At 36.9% G+C, this 10,594-nt stretch overlaps 1 protein-coding gene across 1 annotated transcript in view; it reads right to left on the bottom strand.

The window, feature by feature from the left end:
* The window catches only part of LOC106050709 (adenosine deaminase AGSA-like), a 69,263-nt gene extending 59,085 nt beyond the window's left edge, over positions 1–10,178 (bottom strand). Inside the window, exon 1 of the mRNA XM_056034811.1 lies at positions 10,039–10,178. The gene's annotated coding sequence lies outside the window, so the exon portion shown is untranslated. The remainder of the gene's footprint in view (positions 1–10,038) is intronic.
* Positions 10,179–10,594: the final 416 nt, after the last annotated feature.

The raw sequence follows: 10,594 nt of genomic DNA, 5'->3' as shown, positions 1-10,594 counted from the left end.
CACTACAGATATCAGAACTTTGGACTGAGACTCCACAAGAACTGAATCACCGGCGTCCCTCTATCCGCTAGAGCGCCACCTCCAGCTGCAGAACCTCAAGCCAGGATCACAGCCAGCTGCGACATCAACCAGCTAAGTTCAGAAGACAAAGTGACATATTCTCTTATTAAGTGCAAGAGTGATGATTAGACATAGTATTCACTAGAGATAGATGCAAACCCTTCCCCTTTTTATTCTTTTATGTAAATATTTATGTAAATAAATATTCTTCATTTTAACTTTGTATCTTTCTTTCATTGCTTGTCTCGTTGCGTGCCTGCTCCCGATTCTTATGCTGATAGGTTGGTGTGTGATAGCCTTAAAAATAATCATCCCCTAGACATTAAACGCGCCAAACACACGTCATATTCCCCAACCTGTCACAGTGACCTTGAACCCACTAAACTAGTAAAGTTGTTTTTTTTTCTGCTTTAGCTGAGCCGGAAAAAAGTTGCTTTTCAAATTATTTGTAAATTAATATGTAATATGTATGAGAATTTAAAGGTATACTCCAATCAATTTTTGTTTTCTGGGTGTCGAGGCGTTTGTTATGCTAACTTGATATTACCTCATTTAATTACTTCATGGTATTACTGCATGTTAAGACTGTATGAGATTACTTCATTTCATTATTTCATGGTGTCACTGAGGGATATTATTTCACATTATTATTTAGTAGTGTCGCTTCATGGTATACACTCGCTGTATTATTGCAGGATATTGCTTTATCGATTACTTTGTGAAGTAGCTTCGTGGTGAAATGTTAATCCTAACACAGTAAATAATAACAACGACTACCTCGGCCAATGTTAATCCTAACACAGTAAATAATAACAACGACTACCTCGGCCAATGTTAATCCTAACACAGTAAATAATAACAACGACTACCTCGGCCAATGTTGTCTCTCATAGCGAAATAAATGCAAGGGATTTCTTCTCAAAACTTCATGATCCACAGCCACCGTGTTCTTCCACCTACATTCCAAACCTAGATCTATACATTGATCTACTTCACACAATCATCAAAAGAGATTTCTTTTTCAAAGGTGAATTACACTTACTTCTCGAGTAAACATGAAAAGTTCAAAGCTCAAAGCGATGAAACCAAACTCCACAATGTTTTATCAAGGTAGAAAGTCCAAATTGTATTATTACGCCTTTGGAAACAAAAGCACTATATAATGACTAGAACTGAGGACACATAAGAAAGTTTAAAATATTTCCAATGTCGAATTAAAACTATTTGACTTCCATACCGGATACTTAGAGCACAATGACCAAAAGATTTACTTCCTCATCGTAGGTCAGCTACCTATTAGGTTAGGGGTGTGGGGGGTGTGGGAATGGACAAGCTTTCTTCATTGGGATTTGAGATCGAAGAATATTTTATTGTATCGTCTCAGATACCATAGAGAGAGAGAGAGATAGAGAGAGACACAGAGAGAGACAGAGAGAGAGAGGCAGACAGAGAGACAGAGAGAGACAGACAAAGAGAGACAGAGAGAGACAGATGCAGACAGAGACAGAGAGAGACAGATAGAGAGAGATAGAAAGAAAGAGAGAGAGAGAGAGAGGTCACAGTGTGTAAAAGACAATGTTAACAGTGGAGAAATAAAGAGTTACATAAATTGTCTAATCCAGTATACAAAACTAAAGGCACCTAATCGGTTAAAATGACCTACGCTTTAACTAAAGAGTCTTTGTCTGCTAAGTGTAAAGAGGGCGGGGAGGGGGTGACTTCAGTACTCCTGTCGTCGTCTGCTTTTTTTTTAATTTCAAAATATAAATGCAGCAAAGGTGGATTCAGACATTTTGTACTTTAAGTCAGTGGCGTCACTAGGGTAGGTGCCGGGTGACACCCAAAAGGAGGTTTTGCATAAAAAAAAAATTAAATGTTACAGACTTAAGATTGAAAAGTATAAGATTGGTTGTATAACATTGTGCCTAATGGGACAAGTTGAACAGCAATACGTATTTATTTTGTTTTAATAAATTATGGGCATGTCCAAAAACTTGAAAATCGCAAGAAAAACGTCAGGCTTTGAATCTTTTTCGTTCAATAAAAGGAATTGTATTAAAATTGTTGAAATCTTATCCAAATATAACCCAGTAGTGAAATAATAACTTAAAAGATTGCAAGGCAGTATTTAAAAAAGTTAGTTTCCAGCCTTGTAAAGAAACTCAGGAAATTAATAAATGTTTTAGCAAACCAGATATAGGATAATGCAGCTACAATATCTGGAATTCATAAAAAATTGCAGACAATAGTAAACAAGATCAGGAAAGAAATCTTAATAGATGTGTACACTGTTCACTGAAGCTAAATGGTCAAATACCGTCAAAATACTTTAACATTTGATGTTTCTGGCGTAACATTTTGGTACTCGAGAAAAATATTTTCTTTCTTCCCCGCTTTTACAATAGGATGAGACATTTTAGTTAATCACAATGGAGTGTCATACAAATGTCTCTAAACAACTCGCTGGAGCGCTCATGGTGTTTCTGTTGAATAATTTGATGAATGTATGAAAGCGATTTAAGCTCTTTGTACCGTTCTGGAAATATAGATACTAGAGGTACAACTCCAAGACTATTACCAGCTTTCTGTGAATGCGTGTGAACATTTCATACTTTAATTTCTTTTGGGCAGATATATTGAGAAATAAGTCAACACTACAAAAGAGTAACTTCCAATTAAAGGGTTAAATATTGACGAAGCCGGTGGCTTAGCTAATGGCCTATAACATTTTGTCTATGAATATTGTGACGTATTATCTCTAAATGCTTTTGAGAAAGATCTTGTCTAATCAAACTAGCATGCTAATACAACAGAAAAAATAAGTTTAAACAATGGGAACATGTCAGGAGAGTCGTCTCAAGATGCCAGGACTCACTATTCAAGTAGAGTACATTGATCGCTTTTATACTGAGTCAGACAACAAGATAGTTTGAACAGAAATATATATGAGACATACATTTCAAATCGGGCATTTCTGTCCGCTGAAAACGAGATCACAAATGATATTAGTTTAAAAGTTATTCATAAGTTTGAAATCCTGAAAGGGGAACTGTTAATCTGTTTTTTTTTTTTTTAATCCTTGTACGCTTTTAAATGTTAAGTTAAAAAACTTTTAAAAGTTTTTGAACCAATTAATACATTTTTCGTAAGGTTGCATAATTTTTTTCGCTCGTCATCGGTACAAAACTATTTCAGTTAGGAGCTCTTGACAGTGTTCTAAGTAAAGCATGTTCAGTTGATGGTAAATCTGTTTCTAATTTTAAAATGTAATACATTTCATATCTAATGATAAAATGTCAGAAATAATGACATTTCAAAACAGATTGACATTCATTTTTACGTTGTTTAATAACGATCGATGAATGCAGGTAATTTGCACATCGCATTCTGGGGCAACAAAAGAACTAAACAAAAAAGTCTTTATTGGGAAAATTGAGGGGATTGCTGAGGGTAAGGGGGTGACACCCTGAGTTACCGCACCGGGTAAACACCCATTCTAGTGACCCCACTGCTTTGAGCACTTTTCTTTTCCAAAAACTATAACTCTAACCAAAAAAAAAATTAACCCAATATGTATGTGACAAAATTTATTAATTAGACTAATTGATTAACTAATTGGTTAATATTTTTTGTATTGTTTCATGTGTTGTCATTGATAACGAATAATTGTGCAAAGTTTCAACTTGATCCGATGATGTGAAGCGGAAAAATAGAGTGTTGAAGATTCCATCCAGACAGACGGACGGTGTAAGTTAATGAAAGCTTAGTAAAGGGCGGATATTTAAAATCATGCTTCTGACCTTATTTTTATGATACCCCCCCCCCACCAATAATAAATATTTTTATTTATTTAAATATTTTAATGTTCACACCTGGATTCTAGGATGTCTCCTGGTATCTGCCGCGCATTAATTATCCAAGAACACATATGTGTCTACTAATATAGGCCTACATTACATATATATAAGTAGACAGCTAAAGGCTTACATACCAATGGACCTCATTCAGCAATCGTAAACAAACATTTTGCCACGAGGCTCTCTAAATCTTCTATGCAATTTACGCAATCCTTAAAGGCTGTCACTTGATACGTAAATTTCAATGTTATAAAAATTTTATGGTTGTCATAAAAGTTTTCTAATAGCAAATTTTTGTTTAGGAAAGACAGTAACAAGGCCAAGCTTTTGGGACCGGTAGGAGGGAGCTGGGTGAAGTGAATAAATCGAAAAGAAAAATCAGCACAAATAAAATTACACGTTTCATTATTTCATGAATGACAAATAGTGCATAAATTATAGATATATGTATATATTATATTTTTATCAATTAGTGGGATTATAGATCTAATTTGGTCATGGACAGGAAAGCCATACAGCTATATGAATGGAGTAATGTAGACATGGGCGTAGCCAGGGGGGGGTTTTGGGGGTTCAAACCCCCCCCGAAATGAAATCCCCCCCCCTTGGGGGGGGATCGGAATTTAGTGAATGATTTTTTGCTTTGATTTTGTTTATTTAAGTTGAGATTTTAATACTAAACCATCAATTGCCCCAGCACAACCAATGGGGTTTTGAGTTTAAAAACCCCTACTAGGGGTTTTGTGTTTAAAACCCCCTACTAGGGGTTTTGAGTTTTAAACCCCCTACTTGGGGTTTTTGCAGTTAAACCCCCCCTCTTCTATAAAACAAAACAAAACAAAAATGCAAACGAAAATCCCCTAATTCCAAGAGCACAGTTAAGGGAGATTTTTATTTTAAAACCCCCTCCAAAATTTACGATAAACCCCCTCTTCAATATAAAAAAAAAGTTAATTTCACACTCAAAATGTTATGAGCGTAGCTAAATGGGTTTTGACTTAGTTTTTAGTTTAAAATAAACCCCACTTCAGCGGGGTTTGAAGGTAAAAAAAATACCTCTTTAATAATAAAAACAAAGCAAATTATACACTCAAAATGTTTTGAGTGTAGTCAAAGGGGTTTTGAGTTTAAACTCCCCTTAAGTGGAGTTTGAAGCTAAAAAGTACCTCTTCAATATAAATAAAAGCAAATTACTCACACTAAAATCTATGAACGTAGCCAAAGGGGTTTTGAGTTTAAACCCCCCGCCAGGGGGTTTGAGGCTAAAAAATACATCTTCAGTGTAAGAAAAAAAGCAAATTACGCACTCAAAATGCTATGAGCGTTGCCAAAAGGGGTTTTGAGTTTAAACCCTTCTTCTACAGAGGGCGTTTGTTTAAAGTTTAAAACCCCTCCAGATGGTTTTGAGTTTAAGATCCCCCTACAGAGCATTTTGAGGTGGAAAACCCCCAACAGATGATTTTGACGACAAAACTTCTCTTTTCGATATAAAATCTAAAGCAAACTACAGTCACTTAATTCCAAGAGCGTATTCAAGACTGGTTACACATTTTACCAGTGGCAGGGCTCCCTTAATAAACTGTAGTGAATAGTCATCTGCCGAAATTGAAAAACACTAAATGTGGCTCAACAAAGATGGCTAAGACAGATTTTAGTAGTCAGTTATAGAGATCGGGTTTAAATCAAGGAAATCCTATGCCGAACTGGGAGTCGACCCTTTAGTAAGATTGTGAGAGAGCGACGCATGAGGTTTGCGGGACATGTTCTCCGACAAAATGAGTTACGCATAAGAAGAGTTGCAATGATATCCTAGTACAACTTGACGCCACTCATTCATTGAGGTCCTCATGGCAGGTGGGAAGAGGCTTCAGACATTACCAGTGACAGATTTTTATAGAAACAGCTTGACGTCAAATGCTCCGAACGGCGCGGTAGGGTCTAAGTCAGTAAGAATAGCACATTAGGTTTTTGAAATAAAACTTTTTAATAGCAGGAAAATGCAGTGTAGATACCTCAGAATATGCATTTTGTTGGCTTTCAATACCAGAAATAGTGCTTGGCGGCGGGGCTTCGCCCCGTGCTAGCGCTCCCCAGACCCCATTGCTAGTAATGGCAGAGAATTTACAATTTTATGAAAACAGCTTGACGGCAAATGCGCCAAACGGCGCGGTAGGGTCTAAGTCAGTAAGAATAGCACATTAGGTTTTTGAAATAAAACTTTTTAACAGCAGAAAAATGCACTGTAGATACCTCAGAATATGCATTTTGTTGGCTTTCAATATCAGAAATAGTGCTTGGCGGCGGGGCTTCGCCCCGCGCTGGGGGAGCTCCTAGCGCTCCACCAGACCCCCTTGCTAGTATTGGCGGGGAATCTACAATTTTTCCACTAACTCATGGAAGAACCTATTCTAGGGCACAATAAACGTCTTCCGAAAGAATGAAGGGTCAGAATGCAATAAAGATTATTTACACACACACACACACACATAAATACATATAAAAAAAAAATTCGCGGGGGGGGGGGAGAAAAAAATCCCCCCCCCCAAACCCCCCCCGAAAAAAAATCCTGGCTACGCCCATGAATGTAGACCTCTCTATGGGTGGTGGCGCCACTTGTACGAACGATGTTTTCATAGTAAATATTACGCTAGACTTATTATTACTGGTAGGGCCAATTAGTTTCAATGAGCCTTAATGAAGTGTTAGAAGGGTTTAAAATTGTTGCTATATGTCAATGAGTTTGATATGATTAGGCGGCGAATTTTTTAAATTTGTTTTTGAGGGGTGGGGCGGTGGGTAATATGTACTGCAAGTTAGCGCAAATTTAGCAAGTTAAGTTGATTTCTTCCATTAAACTTTCTTGTTCAAAAACTCCGAAAGCAGAAATTCCTATTGGAACTGCATGATACACTAGAAGACAGAGAAACAAGAGAAACCAAGTTATTTCATTTGTCATGTACCAGTAACAATTGCATTGATCTATATTCTTGGCAGCGTACTTTATAATAATTCGCATCAGCACTGGTAGATTTGGAAAATTTACAAGAAATAGAATAAGTTTAATTTTTAAATATGTCCAATCAAAAACATTTTCCCACATAATAAATAATTTTAAAAATGTACAAGCCAACAAACTATTGACTGTATACGTTGTTTAGTTTATCCGTGGGCCTCGTGTCTCCCTACGGTAAAAAAAAAAAAACAGACTGCAAACTTTGACTGTGGCTCTCGAAACAGTCAAAAACTTTACTGAAGAATTGCTTCTCGTCGCCATGGACAAGCTGACGATGAACGCTATCGTGCACAGTGCTGAGAGTCTTCTTCACGTTCCACGCTCTTACAACTTTTAGGAACACTAAGAGAAAATCTGGTTTAAGAAGTGGGACACTGGTAAGATCACTTCTCTCCGGCAAGCTCTCCATCCACCTGATCCCAAATTGCGATGGCTCTTCATCCCTTTGGATCTGGTCAGTATGGAAGAGAGGCGATTATTGACATGAAGTCCAGCTACTTAGAATCCATTGTGTGTGTGTGTGTAGGGGGGTGCAGCTGCACGACCTTGCATCCTCCCCTCTGCGGGCGCCCATGAATACAAGTCAAGTTGCAATTAGTACGAACGTAACAGTTCTACCATGAAGGTTCCAAATAATACTTCCAAATATTCACGAGAAACAAAACAATGGCAAGGACGCTCAACGGAACGTCACTGTTGCCAACTCAATTCAAAGTGAGCTCTAACAAGATCTGAATGAGGGACAGTGTCTCTCTATCAAGTCTCATTTATTACAGATAATTACTTGCCCATTTGCTTTCAACAAAGTTTTAAACCATACAGTGAAAGTCTGATGCTTCTAAAGAGTGAAATTATTGCGTGCTTTAAAAGGAAGAGTGTAAAAAGTGTACACAAATTATCCTATACCAGGGCTGGCGAACCTATGGCACGCGTGCCCAAGGTGGCACGCGAAACGATTTTGTGTGGCACGCGACGACGATGATATTGAGAAATGTGTTGTTGTTTTTTTTTTGGAAAAATCACGGATATCTCAAATTACTATAATTAATAACGTTCAATTATTTCCGAGAACTGTAAATAATATGGAAGAAACGCTAGTGGATCATATTCCATATAATTTTTTCATATGACTGTGTTTCATTTGGGGAGCATAGGGCATAATAATTTTTTTTCAAGACAAATCTCGTATTTGAACGAGATCTCCTTAGCTTCCGCCATTTTGTTGATACTGAAAACGTGTCGGTCTTACATCGATTGCTAGCGTTTGCCATCAATAAATTTTTATCAGAATAATTACCATAGCATGTCATACTCAAAACTTAAAAAAAAGAAAACTTAATGAAGAAGAAGGAAGTGGCAGACCTTTTCAAGAGTGGTGGACTGAAAGATATGGAATGATTCACAGAGAAAACAAGGCCTTATGTGCCATGTGTTTGGAAAGTGTTGTTTGTCGGACATCATCAGTAAAACGTCATTATGAGTCCAATCACAGCTGGCTTTTAGGCAAAAGCGAGGATGAGCAAAAAGAACATATATCGTGGGAGTTAAAAAAAGCGATTTCACAATCCAGTTCTTTTGTAAACTTTGTTAAAAGTTCTTCTAACTTAGTGGCTGCAAGTTTTGAAGTTTCAAAAATTACAGCTAAGCATTGAAAACCTTTAAGTGACGGTGATCATATCAAGGAATAAGCAATGTTAGAATGTACGTCTTATTTGTTTGAAGACTTTCAAAACAAGGATAAAGTCATTCAGAGAATAAAGGATTTGCCAATAAGCCGAAACATGGTTAAAGCGAGAGTTATGAAATTGCACGTTAATATTCAAGAACAAGTAAGAAACGTATTGACTTACGAATACGACTTGAATTAATTGAACGTGAACGGTTAAATGGATCATTAGAACCTCAGATAGTAGCAGAAAATGAGATTCTTCAAGTTTGGAATGACCTGCCTAAAACTTTCAATTCTCTGATAAAAGTAGCAACATCCATTCTGTCAATTTTCTTGTCTACTTACTCATGCGAATCTTTATTTTCTACAATGAATTATATTAAATCAGATGCCAGAAGTTGCTTGGCCGATGAACTAAGTGCAGCGTGTGTAACTTTGAAGAATACACGGTATACACCAGATATCAAACTGTTATCGTCTACCACACAACAGCAGAAGTCACACTGATTGACCTGCCCTAAGACTTCAAATCTGTAGGTCAGGATAATAAAAGTAATATTGTTACTAAGATGTTTTTATACATGTAGTTGACTTACTGGCTGTAGCACTTCTCTTCTTTAGCGGCGTCAATAGAAGACCTACTGGGCACGCGACAATCTTCATTGTTTTTAAATTGAAATTAATTGGCACTCGGACTGAAAAAGGTTCGCCAGCCCTGTCCTATACCTTTTAAGAAACACAGCTTATCAATACTTCCTTTATTTTGTATGCCGGATACACCAGAAAGCTTGCTTTTTATAGTTTTCCCCCATGTATGAGAATCTCCTGTTTAGTGTTTTTAAATTTTTATGTCTCACTTTTCAAGACGTTTGTGTGTGTGTGTGTGTGTGTATGTGTAAGTGTGTGTGTGTGTATATGTGTATGTGTGTGTGTGTGCGCGTGCGTGCGTGTGTGTACGTACGTACGTGCGCGCGCTTCTGATACATCAACGAGTGAAGAGATTGGTTTACTTTTCTATAAAGATTCTTATGAAACCACAACGAGGTCTGTCATAGCTAAGGTTCATAAATAGGAGTGTGAGATTTAAAGAGAGACAAGTGAAACAGTCAAACAGTCAAACTTGAACGTCCCGGTGACAGGTGTACTAAATGTTTGGAGCTACAACCCAACCACTGAGTATCAACAACTTCCGCCTACAGAATGACTCGGGTGTAAACATTTTTAGAAATCAAATAATGTTTCTATCCTTGATTGTTTTCGCTTGGCTCAGCCGAAAATTGTTGATTGAACATAAATATAGCAAACAAAAAAAGAAATCTAGGTTGATTGTAATGAATAAATCGTTTCTTTGTCCTTTGTATAGTAGGCTACACGTTTGGCCTATGTGATCTTTGCCCCTATATTGAAAAGCAAATGGTTAGAGACAAAAGATGGCTTACCAATGTTTTGTTTATTCGATCATAATAACAATGGTCGTGAGCCTGATAATTGGAGGCACAACACTCCAGCTGTACACAGTTATTGTCCCAGCTAAGTCGCTTGTGTTTTTAGAAATAACAATGAGGTTTAATTATATGATTACTTGCAACGCACTTCTGTTCAAGGGAGGAACCAACAGTCTAATTGTGCAATCTGCAAGGGATACGAGGGTGGGGCGGTGAGATCGACATAATTATTTAATTAGCGGAATCAGCTAATGTGTGTCTAGTTATATAATTGTGTTGTGTGATTAAATAGTTGCAGCGTTATCTAATAGACGGGAAAGAGTTTTGAAGCCTTAACATTTTTATAGACAAGTAAAGAATTGCATTCTGAAAATTTGGACTTTGGATATCTTTCCCATTCTTTGTCATGCCTTCTCAAGCAAATTAAAATAGTATTTGTATATGGATGAGCCTTAAATCCGTTTTCAAATAAAATGAGAATATGCACATTCTTTCGTTGAATTTTATTGAAGTCTGTACAGGTATAAAATTTTGAATGAACAGACTATAG

This window comes from Biomphalaria glabrata, chromosome 7 (assembly GCF_947242115.1).
Source record: "Biomphalaria glabrata chromosome 7, xgBioGlab47.1, whole genome shotgun sequence".
Lineage (NCBI taxonomy): Eukaryota > Metazoa > Mollusca > Gastropoda > Planorbidae > Biomphalaria > Biomphalaria glabrata.
This window is presented reverse-complemented; position numbering and strand designations above follow the sequence as displayed.